The 23366-nt window shown below is 38.1% G+C and overlaps 1 protein-coding gene across 30 annotated transcripts in view; it reads left to right on the forward strand.

Moving 5' to 3' along the window:
- Positions 1-6116: 6116 nt before the first annotated feature.
- Positions 6117-23366, forward strand: part of Epb41l2 (erythrocyte membrane protein band 4.1 like 2) — a 199187-nt gene continuing 181937 nt past the window's right edge. For 14 of the 30 annotated variants that reach the window (XM_074074818.1, XM_074074752.1, XM_074074774.1 and 11 more), the window contains exon 1: positions 6118-6275. The gene's annotated coding sequence lies outside the window, so the exon portion shown is untranslated. Of the gene's footprint in view, positions 6276-6508; positions 6534-6826; positions 6944-23366 lie in introns of those variants that run through there. The other 16 variants (XM_074074649.1, XM_074074742.1, XM_074074794.1 and 13 more) reach the window with 4 other exon arrangements.

Consider the following 23366-nt stretch of genomic DNA (forward strand, 5'->3'; position numbering starts at 1 on the left):
AGGACACAAAGCAAGTTTCAACAAATTCAAGAAAACTGATATAACCTCCTGTATCATATAAGATCACAACAGAATAAAACTAGACCTCAACAACAAAAGAAACCCCAGAAAATATTCAAATACATGGAGACTGAACAACACATTGCTGAAAAACCAATGGGTGACTGAAGTAATAAAGGGAAGAAATCAAAAAGTTCATAGAATCCAATGAAAATGAAAATAGAACCTACCAGAATCTGTGGGACACAGCAAAAGTTGTGCTAAGGGGAAAGTTTATAGCTATAAGTGCCTACATCAAAAAACCAGAGACCTCACAAATAAACAATCTAATGATGCACTTTAACTTCTAGAAAAAGAAGAACAAACCAAACCCAAAACCAGCAGATGGAGAGAAATAACAAAGATCAGAGCCAAGGTAAATGAAATCAAAACCAAACGAACTATACAAAATATCAATGAACAAAAAGTTGGTTCTTTGAAAATATTAACAAGATCGACAAACCCTTAGCCAATATTACAAGACGGAGGAGAGAGAAGACCCAAATTAATAAAATCAGAGATGGAAAAGGGGACATAACTACAAATACCAACAAAATCCAGGAAATAATTAAAGAGTACTTTGAAAACTTATATCCAAGTAAACTGGAAAACCTAGATGAAATGGATAAATTCCTAAATGCATGCAACCAACAAAAATTGAACCAAGAAGATATTAACGATGTAAATAGTCCTATTACATGCAATGAAATTAAAATAATAATAAAGAGTCTCCCTACAAAGAAGAGCCCAGGACCTGATGGATTCATGGCTGGGATTTACCAAACTTTTAAAGAAGAGCTAACACCAATAATCCTCAAACTTTCCCAGGAAACAGAAAGGGAAGGAACACTACCAAACTCATTCTATGAGGCCAGCATTACACTCATTCAGAAACCCAATAAAGATATAACCAGAAAAGAGAATTATAGACCAATGTCTTTAATGAATACAGATGCAAAGATTCTCAATAGAATACTGGCAAACAGAATTCAATAACACATCAAAAAGATCATACACCATGACCAAGTTGGTTTCATTCCAGGGATGCTAGGATGGTTCAACATATGTAAATACATAAGCGTAGTACAGCATATAAACAGAAGCAAGAACAAAACCACATGATCCTCTCAATAGATGCAGGAAAAAGCCTTTGACAAAATCCAACACCCTTTCATGATAAAAGCTTTGAAGAAACTAGGAATAGAAGGAACGTTCCTCAACATAACTAAGGCTATATATGACAAACCTAGAGCCAACATCACACTAAATGGAGAACAACTGAAACCGTTTCCCTTAAAGTCAGGAACAAGACAGGGCTGTCAGCTTTCTCCACTCCTATTCAATATAGCTTTGGAATTCCTAGCTAGAGCAATGAGACAAGAGCAAAAAATAAAAGGGATTCAAATAGGTAAGGAAGAAGTAAAACTATCCCTATTTGCAGTTGACATGATCCTATACTTAAGAGACCCAAAAAACTCAACCAAAAAACTACTAGAAATCATAACCTCTTTTGGCAAAGCAGAGGACACAAAATTAACATACAGAAATCAGTAGCTTTCTATATACCAACAACACACAGACTGAGAAAAATCAGGGAAACAATCCCATTTACAATAGCCTCAAAAACAATAAAGTATCTTGGAATAAATTTAACATAAGAAACCAAAGACCTTTTTAATGAAAACTATAAACCACTGATGAGAGAAATCAAGGAAGACTTCAGAGGATGGAAAGATCTTCTATGCTCATGGATTGGTAGAATCAACATTGTGAAAATGGCCATACTACCAAAAGCAATCTACATGTTCAAACGCAATCCTTATCAAAATTCCAATGACATTCTGCACAGAAATAGAAAAAGCAATTGTGAAGTACATATGGAAAAACAAAAGACTTTTGAATAGCCAAAGCATTTCTGAGCAAAAAGTTCAATATTGGAGGCATCACAATACCTGACCTCAAATTATACTACAGAGCCATAACAATAAAAATAGCATGGCATTGGCACAAAAACAAACAGTAAGACCAATGAATCAGAATAGAAAATCCAGACATAAGCCCACATATCTATAGCCAGCTGATCTTTGACAAAGGAGCCAAAAAAACACAATGGAGAAAAGACAGCCTCTTCAACAAGTGCTGCTGGAAAAACTAGATATCTACATGCAGAAGACCAAAACTAGATCCCTGTCTTTCACCCTGTACCAAAATCAATTCAAAGTGGATCAAAGACCTTAATGTAAGGCCTGAAATTTTGAAACAACTCCAAGAAGCAGTAGGAAATACACTAGAACAGATAAGTATGGGGAATGACTTCCTAAACAGAGCTCCAAAGGATCAGCATGTAAGAGAAACAATGAACAAATGGGACTGCATTAAACTGAAGAGCTTCTGCACAGCAAAAGAAACAATCACCAGACTCAAGGGACATCCCACAGTTTGGGAGAAAATCTTTGCCAGCTACTCATCTGGCAAGGGTCTAATATCCAGAATCTACAGGGAACTAAAAAAACTCAGCCCCCAAAGAATCAACATCCCAATGAAGAAATGGATACACAAATTAAATAGGGAATTCTCAAAGGAAGAGAAAACAAATGGCCAGTAAATACAAGAAGTATTCAAATTCCCTGGTTATAAAAGATATGCAAATCAAAACAACACTTAGATTTTATCTCACCCCAGTTAGAATGGCCATAATCAAGGGTAATAACAACAACAAATGCTGGTGAGGATGTGTAGAAATAGGAACCCTTGTACACTGTTGGCGGGAATGCAAATTAGTACAACCATTATGGAAAACAGTATGCAGATTCCTCAAAAAACTAGAGATAGAACTGCCATACGATCTACCCAAAAGAATGTAAAACAGGATAGAGTAGAGAAACCTGTATACCAATGTTCATTGCAGTGATATTCACAATAGCTAAGTTCTGGAAACAACCCAGATGTCCTACAACTGATGAATGGATCATGAAATTATGGTATAGCTACACAATGAAGTATTACTCAACCACAGTAATAATGACACGGGGTTTGAAGGTAAATGGATACAATTGGAGGACTTTGTGTTAAGTGAAGTTAGCCAGGATCAGAAATACAAAAGATGCATGTTTTTTTCTCATATGTGGAAGATAGATCCAAGAAAAACATATACACAAAAATGAACATGATCACATGCAAACTCAGTTGTAGAACATGTTTGTAACAGTGGAACTGCTCTATGGAACTCTGGGAAAGAGGGAAAGGAAAAGAAAGTGATGGAGCATCAGTAACATTGCATGCCACAAGATGTGAAGGTAGAGGATATAAGAATGTGTACTGGAAGATGTTGAAAAACGGGAGCTGAGAGGTAAAGGGGTAAGGGAGAGTATTGTAAGGGATTGAACAGACCAAAGTAAAGCACATCCACAAAGGGCATACATGGAGACGCCCCTCTGAATGTCAACTTAAATATTAATTTTGAAAACCAGGACTGTAAAATAGACACAGTGTGTGTGTATCAGGGGGTACTAGTGGGAGAGGGAGGGTGAACTAAGATTAACGTGACAGTATATGGTAGATGGACTTCATATACCTATATGAAACAGAACTAGAAAACCTCCTGCAATTGCTTTAAGTGAGGTGGAGAGGGGTCTGAAGGGGAGAGATGATTGGGCAATGTAACCAGTGTACAATATAAGTCTAATTGGAATTATCACTATGAAACCCCCCCCGTATCATGAATATAGCCTAATAAAATTTATTGAAAAAAAGAAATGTTGATGCTATGTGAGTCTGTGTCCAAAACACAGTCTAACTCTTCTTACACACAATAGTCTTTACATATTTGGTAATAACTTGTGGGTTTTTTTTTGTCATGCTGGAGATTGGTAATAACTTTTTAATCACTTTTAGTTATTTCTTCAGGCTAAATCTTGCTGATTCCTCTATTATCAAATTATTATCATCCATTTATGGATATAATTTAGCTTATCAATATTCATCTTAAAAAGTGGCACATAGAACTGATTCATGCACTTCCATAGAGAATACTACAGGGATATCATTTTCTAAGATGTAATAGCGTTATATTTTATCGCATTATTTTTCATTAGTATTTTAAAGAGGTTTTGTTTGGATGGTCTCTAAAACTTCTATGACTCAGCCTGGCACTATGGTGCACACCTGTAGTCCCAGATGCTTGGGAGGCTGAGATGGGAGGATTGCTTGAGCTTAGCCTTGGCAACACAGTGAGACCTTGTTTCAAAAAGAAAAAGAAAGCAAATTTATGTGACTTTAGGAACTCCTTTTAATGCAAAATGAAATGTAAAATCACAAGTATTAAATTAGTTTCAGACTTGTGAAAACAAGACATCCTGAACTTCGTTCCATTAGTTTCCATGTAAATCTGCCTCAAGATGTATAATAAAATCCTCATAAAATTCTGTTACTGTTTAGATCTCAAGTGTCTCTCAAAAAGTCATGTGTTAAGACATGGTCCCCAGATGATGGCGCTATTGGGAAGTGGTGGACTTGGATGTGGCACCAAGTTGGAGGAAGTTAGATCATGGGGGTGTGCCATTGAGGGGTGGGTATATTGGAACTCCAGCCTCTTTCCCTCTCTCTTTTTGCTCCCCACCTTTCAGGAGGTGATTTGCTTTGCCTAACTATGAGCTCCCTGCTATAATGTCTGCCTCACTATTGGTCAAAGCAATGGGCCACATAACCACAGACGGAACCATCTGAAACCATGAACAAAAATAATCTTTTCTCCTTATAAGTTGTTTATCTCAGGTATTTTGTGACAGTATTGTAAAACTGACTACACAAATTTCCAGCTCTTCTTACCCAAAAAACTGACTCCACAAATTTCTAGCTCTTCTTATCCAGAATGTGAGCAATTAGGATTCCACTCTGTGTTAGCATACATTATCAACTGTAACTTTTGTACTTGACATATGAAATTGTGATTAAGTAAATCAACATATGTAAGGGATTGGAATAATGCCCAGCAAATAAAACACATAATAAATGTTAGCTATTATTAATTTTATTGTTCATTAGAAAAACCTGAGCAAATAATTTATCTTCCCAACTCTTTTTATTTTTTTAGATAATAGCACATATTAATTGTACAAAGGAGGTTCTTTGTGATCAACTTTTTTGTTGATGTAGTAGAAATAATACTGGCTCTGCCTTTTACATAGGATTATTGTGAGGATCAAATGATAAAATATGTGAGTGTATTTTGTTACTTGGGAAGCATAACCATGGAAAGTATCATTACAGAGGTTTCATTAGACTTTGACAGAGGTGGAATCACAAAAGAACTTAGTAGAGGTGGGAGGAAGCAAAAGAGAAGAGGTGGCAAATGAACAACATGCAAAGGTTCAGAAGAGCTGAAATAAGTAGAAACAGCAATATAATGACACACAAGAAAAGAACCGGATGAGGGTATCGTGTGTGTGTGTGTGTGTGTGTGTGTGTGTGTTTCTACAATTTGACTCTGACTTACGGTTTTCTGATTTACAGACACTTCATTTCTGCCATACTTTGCAATCCAGGTTCCCAGTCTTCTCTACTTACTCTTAGGGCTGAGCATAAAGGCCCCTCTTCCACAGGGTCTCCCCAATCCCTCCTGTCCCTCCCGCAGGAGGAATAAATGGTTCCTTTTCAAGCTCTTTCTGTGAAAGCCGTTCTTTCACTCCAGACTGGGGGGGACCCAGTTCCCTTCATTCTGTGTCTCGTGGATCTGCTCTACTGTGTACCACGGAACAGGCAACCCAGTGAAGGTTAGTCAGTGAATGCACTTCGAAGAAAGAACTTTTAGAAGTTGAGAGGGCATTTAAGGCCAGGGTCCACAGTAAGAACGCCTTGTTCACAGGCATTAGCTGTCATCATCTCAAGCTGCTTGGAGGGCGAAACGCGCGCCTGCACCGCGCTACCCAGCGCCAGAGCTCCGCAAATCCCGCGGGAAGGCCCCGCCCCCTAACTCCGGCCGACGGGGCGGGGCCTGGGGTGCCGGGGCGTGGCCTGCCCGCGGGGGTTTCCGCGCCCGGGGCGCGCCGGGCGGGGCCGCGGGAGGGGCTTCCGCCACGAGGGGGCGGGGCCGGTGTGCCGAGGGCGCTGACGGCCCCAGCCAGGGAATTTCAATTTGAAACCTAGCGGAGGGAGGAGGCAGGCGCGGCTGGCCGGCGGCTGGGACAGGAGCGGAAAGGGGTCCCCGGGAGAGCGACTTCCTGGGGTGCGGCGTGGGGGTAAGGAGGAATGCGGGCTGTGGAATGGAGGGCCTGGGGTGCGGGTCTCGGCCCGGGTGACTAGTATCTGAGGAGCTGAGGGGCGGCTCGGATTTTCCTTGTGGCTGCAGCTGGGAAGCTGGTCCCGGGCAGGAAGCGGTGGCGGGACGGGCTGGCCCGGAGGCGGGGGAGGGGTCCGGATCTGAGATTCCCTTCAGCTCCTTCTCCCCTCTCCCTCCGTCTCTCCCCTTTCCCCTTCCCAGCCGAGCGGGGAACATGGTGAGGACCACGCTGTCCCCTCCGGTGCGCGGGGAGCCGCGGGTCACGCGTCTGGGCCCCGCGGCGCCGCAGCGGAGGAAGCCGACTCCATCCTGGCGCGGGGGCTGCAGGGCCGGACCGCGGCCGTGTCCCCTCGGGAGGGCGGTGTGGGGACGGGAATCAAGGCCCGGCCGTGCGTGGGGGCTGTGGGACCCAGTGAGGGCGGCGCGGGGCTCCACGCGTGGCGCAGGTCGGCTGGCGTGGGCCGGAGCCCGCCACCCGCCTCCGCGCCGCCGCCTGCGTCCCCGGGCGCCGCGGGGAGGACGCGTGTTCTCCTCTCCGAGCCTTGCAATTCCTACGCCCCGGCTTTTACCACCGATGCCTTCTTTTTCTTCTCCGACGCAGGGGCAGAGAAGTGGGGACAGTTTTAGGTGAGCAATAACCGGGCCGACGGGGTCGAACGAGGCGTTCGGGGACCCCATCCGCAGCCGGTCACGATGTCCCCAGTCACCGGGACGTCTGCGGTGGACTTGGGTCATTATGATTCTCCAGGTGTCAGCCCCTGGCAAAGAGGTTTTTTTGATGAGGTTAGAGGGGCTCCCACTTCGTAAGTATATTTTGGAAGGGGTCTGTGTGTGGAGCCTTCCCTACAGACCCAGGACGCCGTCCATTAAATTTTCCTGTCGCCCTAACGGTGGGTGCAGGGAGAGTGGAACCCAGAGGAGCTGTAGATAGATTTTCTCTTTTTTGAAATCACGTCTTTTCTCACTTCCTTGAAGTTCGTGTCTGTAAAATGGCACATGTGTGGTGGGATTCTCTTGTCACTGTTGTTTTATATTTATATTTTATAACTTTCATAGTTTTTCTTGGGGTTAGCACTTGAGCGAAACTGAGTCAAGTTCTTGGCTGTGGGCATGGGATTTAGAGTTCCCAGTCATTGCACAGGTTTTCCTGGGAACGAGGAGGACTAATGGGCTTCAGTTTCCTTTTGTAGGTTCTGGGGCTGTATTGCAATGCAATCTTGAATTGTGGTAAGGACCAACTGAGTCCATCCATCAGGCTGCTAGTCTAGTTTTAAAGAGCTATGCTGTGTCACCTATTAGAGCTGAGATCATTTCTACAATTCAATTTGAGAGCCACCATCAAACCATCAGATATCTAGTCTTTGGAGGTTGTTGGAGAACTGTACAGATGGGAATGGCTTGGAACAATGGTGTGGATTTAGGGCTAATTTAATCCTATTCTGTCTTTCTCACTTCTTGGGCAGGATTCCCACTGAAGTCAGTAGTGGTCTTGTGTGCAGACTGACTGCTGAAAACAAGAGGCTGCTCATTAACAGTAATGGGAGGGGAGTGTTCCTTTCCCCTTAAAACCTTCCTCTTTAGGAAAAACCTGGGCATAACAGTTCTGTAATCTTTTACTGCTAAAAGAAGTAGGGCATCATATGTGGAAAAACCTTCCAAAGAAAATGTGTGGCTGAATTGAGCCACCAACCTTTAAACTCTTTTTGAGATCTAAATTGGATAAGGATTGTTTGAAAAGATAAAAAGTTATAAAAAAATTTAGCATTAATTTCAATAAAATATTTGCTATTTTGTGTAAAAAATAAACTGCCATGGAATGTTTTGAAACAATTGGTTGTGTATTTTTAAAATCTGATTTTTTGGTTTTTTTTAAGCTAGGGTCTGGCCATTTTAAACCAGGGTCTCCCTGTGTAGCCCAGGCTGGCCTCAACTTTTGACTTTCCTGCCTCAGCCTCCCTGAATGCTGGGATTACAGGCACTGAGCCACCCCGCCTAGCTTTAAAATTTGAAATTTAAGTCCAAATAGAAAGAAACAAATTTGGAGATGTAGGGAGAAATCTGAAGAGAGGCCAACCAGAAAGTAAGTTCAAGAAGAAACCTAGGAAATTCAGAAGCTCTGGCTGTATTTTGAGACAGCGTTAGTACAGTTTGCTCACGTACATCACACGTTCCTCAGAAATTAGTGACTAGCAGGCCCCCTCATTAGATCTGTGAGAACTCAGCTTTCCAGTTTAGCTTCACTGATCTGAGTTGGTGAGCTTGTTAGGTCTTTTGCTTCTTAATGTAACGTTCTTGTGGTTTACCCTTTCCAAATTACCGGTTCTAAAGAATTGAGTTTAGAAAACCTAACCAGTGACCAGAATGTAAAAATAGATATTTAAAAATCAGAACCATGTCCACGTGTGCTACCCAACAACCACTTGCTTTCAACTAAAAATACTTGCAAAGATGACAAAGCAGCCTCCACCAAAATATTTATTGGTAAAATTTCTCTGTAATTAGTAATATTGTATAGTTGTATTTAACATCAGGTTGTGCTCTAAATCACTATTCTCACATTACTGTGGCTAGTGACCCATAAAGGTTGTATCTTTGCCGTTTTATTTAGGAATGTGGGGTTTGTATTTTAGATGGCAGCTAAATATTGTTGGAGATTTGATTTTGTTTCTGTTTCCACGGAAAAGCATGGAATTTTTCTCTTTTTGAACTGAAATACTCTTTAAAAGCTGTTGGTGGACTTTTTTTTTTGAAAAATATGAATTGCTGGTTTTTAAAAATAAGGCAATAAAACTTTATAGAGATTAATTAGTACCATCAAGTCACATTTTGCATTTCTGAAATCTGTATTGTTTACTTGGAGAAAACAAAGGAAATTGTACCTACCTCTTCCACCCCACCTTTATTTAGAAACATTTCCAGTGGCCTTGTTTGTTTTTTTTAGATTCAGAATTACTGTACCTAACCACTGGGTACCCTTACAGATTTCAAAACCTCAAGTAAATGTTTGTGCTGGCTTCAGTAGTCAGCAAATATGAGCCAAACCCTAATTTGCTGCCCTTTTATAGAATCTTGGAATCTCAGGGCTGCACTGTTACTAGTCAGCAAATCCACACTTGTTCTCATCCCTTCAACACACAAACATTTCTAGCTACTTTGGAAGTCCTGAGTAAATAGAAGATTTATGTATGATTCCCCCACAGATTCTAGACAGAGCATCCTTTGGGAATGCCATGTTTTGGCATAAAACAGCAGCTTGATATTCATAACATTTCTATCATTCCTCTGTCTGGGCAGTGCTCTAGACTAAAATCTACAATGCAGCCAATGCCTGGTGTCATTTAACTATGGGGGAATGGCATCCACATTAGCTATAAATGGTATAGTAATAGTATAATTTTTTTAGAAGTTACAAGTAAAGCAGAAAAGAAAGGAAAGTCATCTATAATATCATCTAGAAATGATTGATAGTTATAACTAATGTCTTTTGGTAGTTTATAAGTGTGTGCATGTGTATTTCATATGGAAGAAAAGGGAATATTACATATATTTGCTAGGTGGGGTACTTTCACATTGTACTTAATAAATTTTTGAAGAACTGGTTCATTGAACCTTTATGTATTGAAGTACTTTTAGTAAAGATTCTTTGAAAATTGGATTTGACTTTGTAGAAACTGGTTATAGTTGATGTAGAAATACCATGTAGGTAATAAAGATGGCATACTGCTGGCTCACTCCTGTAATCCTAATGACTTGGGAGGCAGAGATCAGGAGGATTGTGGTTCATAGTTAGCCCTGGCAAATAGTTCAAGAGACCTTATCTCAAAAATATCCAACATGAAAAAGGGCTGGCAGAGTGGCTCAAGTGGTAGAGCACCTGCCTAATAAGTGTGAGGCCCTGAGTTCAAACCCTTGTAAAACAAATAACAAACCCTGCCCCCTTATTTTGTGGTTGGCCTTACACATGTGCTTTTCATGTCTTGCAGGGTAGATAATTACATTGTTTTCCTGGTTTGAGAGATAGCATTTTATTTTAATGAGAATTTCAGGGGTCTTCTGAATTTTCTTATTTAAAGTAGTATCTCTTATCCCTTTATCAGACGAGGTGTCATACGGCCTGTGAATGCCTTTGTACTGCTTCTGGATTTTTTTCCCCCAGAGATTGAAATTTTTTTGAGCTAATTTCATATATTCTCAATTATTGTTAAAATTAAACATGTTTTCACTTCATAGGTACCTCTCCTTTTGGTATTTTTTCATTTTAGCATATTAGAGCTAAGGTCTGATGTATGTAGGTTGTCTCCCAAATAATCTTTATGCTAGTAATAAACTATCTTTTCTGTGATCTAAAGGTTTTACTTTAGATAGCAAAGTTGAAATTTGGCATGTGTAACTAAATCCAGCATCACAGGGATGGTTTAGTTCTTTCTCAGTTAGGAATCAGAGGGCATGGAAAGTGTTCCAAAGTGATTTTGTCTCTGTTCAGCTATAGGGCCTTATTGCCTAGGTCAGGTATGGAAGTTCATGATAAGTAAACTAAATCTTTTATGGTATAATTGAAAAGCAAGTTTCCTCTTGCGTTGCTTTTATTACGGCCTGGCTTCCAGCCTTCCTGAAAGAATAACACTTAAAGACTTACATTCCCTTCAGATGCCTTTTTCTGGGATTATTGTGTTTTTAAAGACTTGTCATTGAGGTCTGATTAACAACTGTCAGTCACCTTTTCTAAGCCCTAAATTCAGGTTTCCATAACTCTTGATGAGCTTCAGAGCTGGACCCATCACTAGGACAACAACAATGCTGTGTTTACTCAGATCTTTTACTTTCCTATATTCTGCCAATGTTTGTACACATCTCAGTAGTTCAAAGGTATAACATTTAAATGTAATATACTTTGCTATAGTACTTTTCCTTTTTATTCTAAAAGCCCACTGTTTGGGCTGGTGGAGTGGCTCAAGTGGTAGAGCACCTGCCTAGCAGGTGTGAGGCCCTGAGTTCAAATCCCAGTACCAGAAAAAACCGAAAGAGGCTACTGTTAAAAACAGTAACACAGATTAATTTCCTTGAGAGTCATAAGGGAGCTTTGAGATGATTTAATTCAGACTGGATCTGAGGTAGGGAGTGGAGCTATTTATTTATTTATTTATATTTTTGGTGGGACTGGGCTTTCAACTTAGGGCTTCACAATTTCAAAGCAGGTGATCAACTGCCTGAGCCACAACTCCAGACCATTTTGCTCTGGTTATTTTTGGAGATGGAGTTCTCTTGAACTGTTTGCCCAGGCTGACCTCAAATCCTCGCTCTCCTGATCTCAGCCTCCCAAGTAGCTAGGATTATAGAGTCGGATCCATCAGTACTGCTATTGGTAGGGAAGGTGTTGCTCAGGGTGGAGACCTCAAGGGTTCCTAAACTACCTGAGACTGTAAGTCAAATGGTGTTTTTTGTGGGCAGATGAGTGAGTGAAAGAGAGGTGAGAGGTCAAGAGGTTAGGGAGGGGTGGTGGAGAGAATGAATGTGACATAATTTGGGAAACAGAAAAGGTGAATTATCTTAAGAGGTAGTCTTTAATTTTCCTCTGTTTTTCATGTTATCCTTTTGTACTTTCATTGTTGATTTTTCCACCTCCCCTGCCTGATAGTACTTACTTCCATTCAGTTGAATTCTCTATTTGAGCCTCATACCCATTTGTAGAGGTTAAACTGAATTCTCATATAATCTTGGTCATTCATAGTCTTACCTTGTGATCTTAATGTGTTTTTATTTTCTCACAAATTTCTTTGGAGGAAGTGTTGATTAGAGGGGATCAGTAACAACCACATACTATTTAGTGCTGGTTAGGCTGCCATTTATACCAGGGACTTTTGGTAAAATATTTCTCAAAGCCTCCTTTCCTTTTCTGTGGGGTTAAAAATCATACCTGGCTTACAGAGTTAGATGTGGATTAAATGAGCTAATGCTTATAAAATGCTTCACATAGTGCCTGGCATCTGTGAAAATTGTTAGGTTAAGAAAAGAAAAAGACCTAGTGGGTTACTTGTGAATATGTGGTAAGCACTTTTTTTTTTTTTTTGCAGTAGTCAGGAATAATTATCTGTGTGGAAGTGCAGTCTTTGATATGAGACTGGAATTTCCTTTGGTAAAAACAAGTTAAAACTACTTTTTAACTATTTCAGTACGGTCTCTTTTGAATTTTCGAACTTTTAGAAAACTCTGGACCTAACACACTGTATCTTTTTTTTTTTGGTAATGTACAAAAGAGCATATGTATTGTAAAGATGTTGGAATTGAATCTCAATAACACAGGGAGAATGTAATAGTTTTTGTTACATTGCTAGCGGTAACCGGTTTTGAGCATAAAATATGAGTGCTTATGCTGTATTATATCTTCTCTCCATAACTGCAGAAGCTTGCTGAAATAGAGCTAATAGTTGAATTTTTACTGATGTTTAAACTAATGCATATGGCATTACATTGTAAGTGTTATAACTCTACTTTATCTTTTGTGTGTGTGTGTATGTGAAATACATCGGCAGACATATTCCCCCCCCAGTGTAGCATTTTAACTTTGAATTAGGTGCTGGCATTAAGAAATCAAAGGATTTCCCATAATTATTCTTATTTTTGACTGGACAGTTTGAGGGCTGTTGGCAACACCGGGCCATACTCTCCATTTGGAAAGACTATTAGCCAGAGTTGAGAAGTTCCCACACTGTCTCGCACTGGTAATTCTTTCCCTACATTGTCTTAGTTTCTTCCATTTCCTTTCATTTTTCCTCTAGACCTTTTCATTAATTTGCATTAGATATCTGACTTCTTTAGACTATTTTTAAAGCTAAATATCGATTGAAAGATGCGAAAAGACCTAGCTCTGTATAACTTTGAAATGAGTGTTGTTGGCAGTTGGGCTTTTCTGTCTCTTGAGCCAGTACTTACTTCCTGCCTGTCTCCCCATTTGTGAAGAATGACCTCGGAGTCACCATGGGAGTCATAGCTTAGGGAACCCATTAATCATTGCCTGGTATGCATTAATCATTGCCTGGTAGGCACTCAATAACGTAGGGAAGGTGTTTTCTTTCTGGTTTGGTTCTAGACTTCTTGACTGTGGCTCTTAAGGATGGCTCAGTTCTCAGAAGCCTGTCACTTCTGAGTGTTACACTGTGCCCTGTTGGTATAGTATTTAGCTTTTTTTTTTTTTAAGATTTTTAAAATTCATTTAATATTTTATTATGTATCTGTCTGTCAGAATCAGAAAGTGTAAAGAACTTTCCTTGGGGTCTTGGGAATTGCAGTTTGCAAGGACACAGGCTTACAGAGACAGTGTTCTTGAAGTAAGCGGGGAAAGTGGGAACTTAGAAGGACAAGCAGTGCTGACTTATCTATTAAATGTTAGAAGATAAAGAAAATAATGTGTATATCTAGTAAAAATGTCTATAAAACAAAGTCTGGTAACCTCTTGATATTCATCTTGAGGCTCTGGGCTCAGTGTAATTATCTGGTTGTTCTGGTCATTTTAGTTATTTTTTGCCTGCATTCAAAGGATGGAGTGGTCAAAGTTCACATTCCTAGGCAGGAGCTTGAGATGTGTATAAGTCCTGTTTCCTTTATGCTTTCTATTTGAAAAGCTCTTTTAATGTTGCTTTCATCATGATTTTCCTTTTTAGCTTCTAGAAGAACACAGCTGTTTTATAAATGTAACCAGAGTATCATCATCACCCTAAAATTTCCTTGCTATCATCAAATATCCAACTGTCAGCGTTAAGATATTTGATTGTCTCAAGTTTGAATTTGAGACAGTTTTTACTCTATAGCTCAGGGTTTTGCCCTGTAGCCTAGGCTGGTCTTGAACTTTCTGTGCTCCTGCCTCAGCCTTCTGAGTGCTGGGATTACAGGAGTGTACCACTACATTTGGCTCTGCAAGTGTCGGTTTTTGAAAAAGTTTTTATGAGTCAAGATCCAGTTAAGTTCCATATTGTAATTCATTGACATAGCTTTTAAGACTAATAAGACTTAGTTGCCCCTTCTCTTATTTTTCCTTGCAATTTCTTGAAGAAACTTGATCTATGTGATTTCTTACAATTTAAATTTACTGATTACAGCCCTGTAATTTAGTTAACCTGTTCATCTCTCCTGTATTTTCTTTAGACTGGTAATTGGATCTAGAGGCTTGATATAATTCATCTCCCTCCCTCACTTTCTGCAAGATTATTGCATAGGTGTAGGCTCCTATTTGATACTTCTTGCTTTTTGCCTATAGCCTTCAGGCTTCTGTTGATGTCACAGCATGGATAAATGCATTTATGTTCATGGTTTGGCTTTGTTCTGGGTTCCATTGTAAGTAATTCATTAAGGCCAGAAAGCAACCATAATCAATAAACATGTTCAAAAAAGGAAGAAAACTGTTTTGGAGCACTATACTATATATACTTTATGTACTACTATAAAGTAGGCAGTAGGCACTATGATTGATACTTGTTAATATTCCTAATCCTTTTTATAATAACGTTTGGAGTAGCTGGTGTACAGTTATTTCATTTTACACATGGAAAATTGAGGCTTCAAAATTGAATAAATTACTCAAGGGCACCCACCCAGCTTATGTGTGGCTAAAGCTGTTTACTAGGGCCAGTAATTCCTTTTAATTATTTGATAGTATTATTTAGTGGAATTTGAAGTTTCTTGGAATTTTTTTAATTTTAATTTTTGTTTTATTTTATGTTTTGTGGGACTGGGGCTTGAACTCAGGGCCTACACCTTGAGCCACTCCACCAACCCTTTTTTGTCATGGGTTTTTTCGAGATAGGGTCTCATAACACTTTTTGCCCTGCTCTCTGTCTCCTGAGCAGCTAGGATTATAGGTGTGAGCCACCAACACCCAGTTATTTTTATTTTTATTTTTTTTGCTGGGGTTTGAACCATGGGCCTTGCACTTGCCAGGCGGTGCTCTACCACTTGAGCCACACTCCCAGCCCAGTTTGTTGGAATTTGTTGGCATCTGTAGCCCTTAATTTTTGTAAAAGACAGGCTGGCTTTACCGGCTGATTTTCTGTCTCTAGTTTCTTTCGTAAAGGTGTGATTTTGAAGCACTGAGAATTAAATTTACTACTACTGAGTGCTGCTTTTAGTTGTGTGATCTTTATTTTTACTTTTTTGATTCTGGGGATTTAACTTGGAGTCCTAAGTGCACCACTGGGCTACACCTCCAGTGTGTGTGTGATTCTTGAATCATGCTGGATGGAAGTACCTTTGCCTTATTTTGTGTGTAATGTTTCAAGTCTGACTTTTTTCAACATTAGAAAAATATGCTAGAGCATAAAATACAACAAACTGAAATGTGGCTTTCTCCCCCTGCCATCAGTTTTTTCTTCATGTGGTTTTACATTTTTACTGCTTAATTTACAGTGCAAATGTCATTCCCTCGAGTACTTTGTATGATTTAGTAAATTACGTAATAACTTAAGGAATTATAAGGCAAAGCAGCACACCAGTGCCCTAACTCTTTTTGACAGTTTTCTGCTCCCCAGAGGCGATGACTTTCAGTACTTTTGATTTTATGTCTGGTGTCTTTGGTCTCTGAATAACATGATTTTCCTGTTTTGTGATTTTTAGAAGTATCTAAATCTATGTTCTCCTAACCTGAAAAATAACAAAATATTTTTTATGCTTTATTATTTAAAAGCTTACATGTTCTAAAGAGAAAAGGGGACATATAGGAAGCCAAAAGTTTAGTTTCACAGATATTTATTTATTTGCAGTGTTGGGGATTGAGCCCAGGACCTTGTACATACTCAGCTCTTGTGAAAGTATTATTGTACATGGATAGTTATTTAAATTGATGTTTCTGTTGGTTAATGAGTATGGAAAAAACTTGTTCTTTCATCTTGTGGATGTGTGCCTGCGCCTGTTTTGTGATTTAGTACATTTTAATTAATATATGTATTGACATTACTCCTTGACTGGGGTTAGCCTCTTTTTACTCTCTTCTCATACACAGACCCATACTCCCCTCTTCTGTTCTTCACCTGACAGACTTAAAAGCTGAGTCATGTCAAGTGCTTTGATTTCACACACTTTTTGTTGTAGGCTCATGCAGTGTCTGATGAGAAGATTCTCAAAATCTTTGTGCCCCACATGGAAGCATCTAGGCAGGACAGGTGGATAGAGTGAGGGAGGTAATAGAGTTTATTAAAGGTTAGGGAAAAAAGTTACAAGCAGTTGTGATGGGCCAGGTATGAGGCAGAAGCAGGGAAAGAGAGTTCTTCCTGTTTCTAGCTGCTTTTAAACATGCACTAACCTATGGGAGGGGAAAATCCTGGGCTTTTCTTGATCACAGATAATTGATGCGTGGGGAGGGGTTTGGGTGGTACCTGGGCCAGGATGGTGGTGATTTGAATAATCTGTACATATTTGCAATTGAAAAGAAGGCTCAGAGAAAAATGTTCAGTCCAAAATGCAATATTAAGTTATATGTATTATAAGGGTCCTAAACTTTTCCTATCTTACTCTGCCTCCCTTTTACAACTTTTTATTTTATCCTTAAGATTAGCCTTGTTTTTTTTCCTCATTTGCTTGATTTTGTTTGTATCCATTCTTGATTCAGCTCTAAACCACGTTGGGGATTATAAAATTCCTGCCAATAGGGTAAAGTATGAAGTAATCCCTCAGTTTCATTCTTTTTTTTTCTGTTTTTGGAGACATCCTCCCTGGTCTTGACATCATCCTGGATTTGTTTTATCTCTGCAACTGCTGTATAGCTTTATTCTGGGAATTCCCTTCTTCCTCTCTTCCAAGGTTCCATGTCTTCTGGGATCCATGTCTCTTTCTTAATTTAACTCTTCTTTTATATGAGCATATCCAGGAGTTGCCCAAGGAAGTATATACAGGAAGTAAGATTTTTAAAACCATGAATGTCTTAAAATGTCTTTTCCCATGCTCAGTTTGATTGTTTTTATAGTTTGACTGTGTAGAATTCTAAATTAGTGATTACTTTGCTCCCCAAGTTTGAAGGCATCTTTGGCAGCCTTTCTACTGCTGTTTTCAATTCTGTCACTCTCTTTTGCCCTTACAGGTACTTGGAACCCACAATCCTAAGGCTCTCAGGGCTTTTCCAACACTCATCTTGTTCCTTGTAGTCTTCCCAAAGTAGCCATTCAGATTTTAGCTTCCTCCACCCTGCTAAGTCAGTTATTTTGTACATCTGCTTTCCATCTTCTAAAATTCTGTTGGCATATCTCATCTGCTAGCCTGACCCCTCCTGTTTTGTTTTTTTTTCTTATTTGTACCTTTTTTTTTAAACTTCCTTGCTGTCATTTTAGTGTTGCGTTTGTTCAGTCCACCTGATTTAGGGTTTTTGTATTGATTAAAAATAAAATTCACAAGATTATTGTGGTACTTAACATTTGGTAAGAATTGTAGCCATAATAAAATTGTATTTCTTTTTCTGTGCCACTTGCTGACTTCAGTTATATATGAAAAAAAGACAAAAAAACAAAACAAAAAAATCAGGGGATTGAGTCAATATTTAGGGTGAATGAAGGTGAAGGATTCGTAAGTCATTGAATAACATTGTGTTTTCTTGGAAGAGCTCAGTAAATGTATTATTTTTTTCTTGTAATATTTAAAGGATTGGTTCAGTTTAAACAAATATTTTATACTTAAAAAATACAGAATAAAAGCAAATTAGGTGACTATGACTATCAGAAATGGCAGTCTTACTGTTGAGTTTATAAGTGTCTTAGTTTGTCTGACTTTAAAGTGACACATGGTTACCATATATAAATTTGAATATTCTTTGAATAAATGATTTGCAGATTAAATCAGTCTTTAAATTATGTGGGTCCTGTTAAATATTGTTAGGATGGAAAATTTTCATTATTAGGTAACAGGTAAATGAGTTGGGCTTATAGTAATGTGAAGGTACAAATGTTAGGGATTCTTGCGTATGGATTTTGGGGTTTGGGAGCTGTTGAGACAAAAAAAGAGACTCTGAATAAGGTAGTGTGTTGGTAATGGCTTTGTAGTCTAAGGAAGTTCCAGGAAGCTCTGATGGCTGTGAGTATATGTGCTTAAGTTGCCCAGTGGAAAAGAGATTCATAAATTCAAATCCTTTATTTATTAATGGAGAAGGTATTGCAGGCAATAGATAAGGACAGTATTTCCCAAAAATGTGATAGTGTATTAAATGATTGAGGTGTTAGTTATATAGATGAGCCTTTTTTTGTTTGTTCTTGGACAGGATCTTGCTTTGTAGCCCAGGTTGGTTTTGAACTCTTGATCCTCCTGTGTTGGCATTACAGTTGTGTACCACAGGCCTGACTAAATCTTTTATTTTTAATCTGTAAGTATGTATGTCAGTATGCACCAGAAAAGTATACAGATACCTCATAAGTATGATATCATTGATGACTGCTTAATGCCAAAGTGAGTATTTTTAAAGTGACTTGATTTAAAGACAAGTATAAAAGGCTTAATATAGAATTTGGCAAAAATTATAAAATAGGTGTATGAATAAGTAAAGTTTGAAAAGCATTGATTAGGTTCAAAATGTGATTTCATTAATCATGGTGCTATTATATATTTTTTCTCCTAATAGATATTATGGCATAGACTTCTGTTTTTTTCCTTTTTAAAAAGTATGTTTTATTTGTAAAGTTAAAATTCTTTTTCAGCAGAAGTCTTCAAAACATTTTGTCACTTGATTTTTAAGACAATTTTGGGTCTGACAGATAAGAAAAGCAAGTCAGGAAGAGGTTAAGTATACCCACAGTCATTCAGCAGTGTAGTAACAGAGCTTCAAGCCAAGCCAAAGACTCCTGTGTCCAGAGTTGTTCCCTCTACACTGTGCTCTTTCGCTGTTAATGGAGTAGCAATTGAAGTTTTCTTGGAGAACTGAGGAAGCTTGCCAAGTTTTGCAGCTAAAGTGATGTCCTGTAGCTTTTATATATTTGTATCTTGATCCCTGAAGGTAGACAGAGCTAGATCTTCCAAAAATAGTTCAATAAATGTGTCAACATTTTGAAATACTATTGAAAAAACAAGGAAGTAGTAGTCTCATGGGATTCTTGGAAAATGATGCCAAATACTTTCACAAGTATTTGAAAAGCAAATGTGGCAGTGGTTATATACTAGACAATGGTTCATAGTCAGCCTTTGTTTTTGGAGCCCATTTTTATTATGATAATCTTACTTTTCCCCAGTACTCTCTGCTTAATTGCTTTTTTAGACTCTGGTAAAAAATCTGCTAAGAACATCTATCTTGAAAAGTTTGCTTTCTTTAATTCACTTAAGGAGAAAAATGGAAACTTCCCCCTCTAATAAAGTGGAAAAAAATGTGTATAGGAAAGGTTAGAGTGTGGAGTAATGACTTGGATCTGTCCAAAAAGAAATCAAGAGTTTATCTATGAGCTTGTAGCCAGAACTGTTTTTGGATCTAGGCCATTACAATTTACATCACTAAATACTGCTTCTTAATTTCCGTTATGCCAAGATTGTCTGTTTTAAACTATGCAACATATGGGAATGTAAAAACACTCATCTTTCCCCCAAATTTCCATACCTGAAAACAGGAAGAAAATAAAGGTATGTTGAAGATATTCTTAACTTTTGCCTGTAATGAATTGCTGTAGATTTGGACTGCATATGTAGTGCAGATGTGGTTCTAATCTAATTGGCGCCAGTTCACTTTCATCCTCAGTGTTTCGAGCTAAAGTTGAAAGACTTGAGGGTAGAGACTAGAACATTCTGTAGATAAGTGATCTGTGTGTGTTACTTGCTCTGTGCAGCACAGAGGATAGCAGTGAAGGATAATGTAGTTCTTTTTAAAGGGCCTTATTTTTTTGTGTGTGTGTGTATAATTTCTTGAGGCCGTATTTTTGCTAGATCTAGTTAATTGTTGAAATGCATTTTTATCTTTATTTTTGGTAAGAAAGTATATCATTGTCAGTTATAGAAGAGTATTTTTATTTTCAAAGTTTGTTATGGAAAATTTAAAATATATTCATAGGTAAGGAGAATAGTACTATAATGAGCCCATGTACCCTCTGGGCTTCAACAGGTAGCAGCAGGTGGCCAGTCTTTTTTCATATATATTTCCTTTCTACTCCCTGACTTCCTTCACTACCCACCCATATTATTTGGAAGCAAATTCTAGACAGAATATAGTTTCATTTGAGCCCTTTTTCCCCTTTACCTTTGGTATGTACTTTTTTGTCTCTAAATTAAAATCCATGTTCATTACTGATTTTTTTAGAGTAACAGTAAGTAGTTCATTTATAACATGTTCAGTTGTCATGTTTTTGGAATAAATATCTGAATATTGTTTTAGTCACTGAAAATAATTTTGCTCGAATTCAGCATTGTGGATATAAGGAAAGCTTTAGCCACTGCTAAAAACAACAACAACAAAAAAACCAACAAAAGACCCTAGCAAATTCTAAACCTGAACTGAACTGATCTTCCCATTTTAGTATGTTTTCTAGGTAATGTTTGTATATATAAATTTATTCCCAGATTCCTGCCTATATTTATACTAAATTTGAATGCTTTTAGATTTTTTTTTCTTTTTTCTTCCCTCCCTTCTGTCTGTCTTTTGACTAGTATGGTTCATTTGGCAGTATGTTAGAACTAGATCAAGTGCAGTTTCTTTTTAGTTGACTGAATTTTAATGAGGCTACACAGTTACTATAAAATCAAAGCAATTTGCTATGCATATGGTTTTGTCTGGTTCTGCAGAAGGAAAAGCATTGATTGATCTTGTACTAGTTTAGAGATCATTATATAAATCATTGGCCACAACTGACAAACAGTTACATGTAATTACTTAATATAATCTCTTAGTAAAGACATTGAAGTATGAAGTGACAATAAGAAGTGCCATTTGTTGATACTTACTATGTGTCAGATACTATTCTATAAGCACTTTTACATGTATTTATTTAATTTGCACAGAAATTTAGTGGAGTGGATACTGTTATTCTAGGTATCCTAGAGGAAAACTGAGATACCACAAGTTTCAGTAACTTGTTGGGGGGGATTCAGCTAATTAATGGCGGAGCTGGGGTTTAAACCTATGCTGTCTGGTTTCCAGAGCGTATAGTCATAACTAGTACCCTGTATTATTCCTAATAATTTGTAGTATACTTCAAACCCTGTTCTTATTTGCATCTGCTTCCTCTGAGGTGACTATCTTCAACCAGAGCCAATACTACAGGTATTGCATTAAGGAATAATTTGATGGGGTGGGGGAACGGTGGCTAGATTTCATTCAGAAACTTGAAAACAGTTAATGATATTCCGCTCCTGTTCTTTGTCTGGCTTTAGTTGTAAAACAGGGAAGAAGGAAAATGTTAGTATGCAGAGAATAAAGTGGTGACCAGTAATGTCTGTTCCTTCTTTTCCTCCACCTTTTAAAATGGAATGTTGAGTCCATCTGGAATGTTGACAAGTCACAAAGGAGTTGTTGAAGCCAGTACTTCAAAGTACCACTGAATGGTGAAGGTTTGTGTCTCCCATTGAGTACCTTGAAGAGGCAGATATATTATTGAAACACTAGTCGTTATTGGTCAGGATTGTAGGCCGTCCAAGGAGTTTGTTCTGAGTCTTCAGTGCTTTCCTAATTTTAACAAAACAGGTATCAGGTTCTGTTTTTCCTCCCCCCCTTTTTTTTCTGAAAGGAGTAGAAGGTAGAAAGAAAATTGTTTTAGTCCCAAGTTCCAGACTTACTCCACTAATTACTACATAATATCGGGAAAGACTTTTTTTCTCTTAAGAAGTTCAGATCCTCTGAAATAAGTCATAATTCATATACGATGTCTGTGACTTATTCATTGTCTCTATGGTGAAATAGTGTAGGATTTTGGCAAAACATTTGATAAAGTTTTCTTGGTATCTTTATAGCAACTTAGGAATGAAAGCTTAGTTGGGGGAGGTCTGTGGTAGTGTTTATTACTGAAATTTTAACTTTGTTCCTATCCAACATAATTTTGCCAGTGATTTTTTAAACATTAAAAATTATTTAATTTTAAAAATTTAAGTGCTGGTTTTGGTGGTACTGGGGTTTAAACTGAAGGCCTTGAGCTTCCCATCACTAGAGCCCTGCCTCCAGCCCTAAAATTAAAATTTATTTTAATCGATACGTGGAAGCATAACAGTTACACATACTTGTGGAGTACCATGTGATATTTTGATACATGCATATATTATTTAATGTTTGAGTCACGTTAAGCATATATCTCCCCTCAAATATTTATCATTTTTTTAAGGTAAAACCATTCAAACTCCTTTCCTTGAGTTTTTGGACATATACTGCACTTAACTTTACCTGTAGTAAAGTTATGTGTGAGGTGACTTACTGTGTAAGAATTTCTTACTTTTATCTAATTATAACTTAGTTCACATTGATCACCCTGTCCTAGTCCTCCTTGCCCTAGCTTCTAGTATGTATCATTTTACTCTGAACTTTCTTTTGGGCGGTACTGGGGTTTGAACTGAGACATAGGCAGGTGCTCTACCACTTGAACCACTCTACCAACTCCTTACTCTGAACTTTTATGAGATCAACTTTTTATGTTCTACATATGAGTGACGTCATGTGGTACTTGTCTTTCTGTGCTTGGTTTATTTCACTTAACATAACAGTCTGTAGTTCCAAACATGTTGTTGCAAATGACAGGATTGCATTGTTTTTTTATGGCCCGAATAGTATTCTGTGAGGGGGCATATATTACCACGTTTTCTTTACCTAGTCCTTAGTTGATGAATACTTGGTTTGTCTTCATTTCTCGGCTATGTAAATAGTGTTACGAGCACAGATGTCTTTTTGACATACTGATTTCTTCTCCTGTATTATTTTGAAACAAATCCAAGCATCCTGCCATTCCATCTACATTTATTTCAGCATGCATCTCTAAAAATTAGACTCTTGAAAAAAATCACAATACCTTTATTAAAAATTAACAATAATAAAATATTATTAAATAATAAATAAAATAAATAAATAATAAAAATTAACAATAAATCAGTAATCTCATCATATAGTCACTGTGATAACTTTCTCATT

Source organism: Castor canadensis, chromosome 1 (assembly GCF_047511655.1).
Source record: "Castor canadensis chromosome 1, mCasCan1.hap1v2, whole genome shotgun sequence".
Classification (NCBI taxonomy): domain Eukaryota; kingdom Metazoa; phylum Chordata; class Mammalia; order Rodentia; family Castoridae; genus Castor; species Castor canadensis.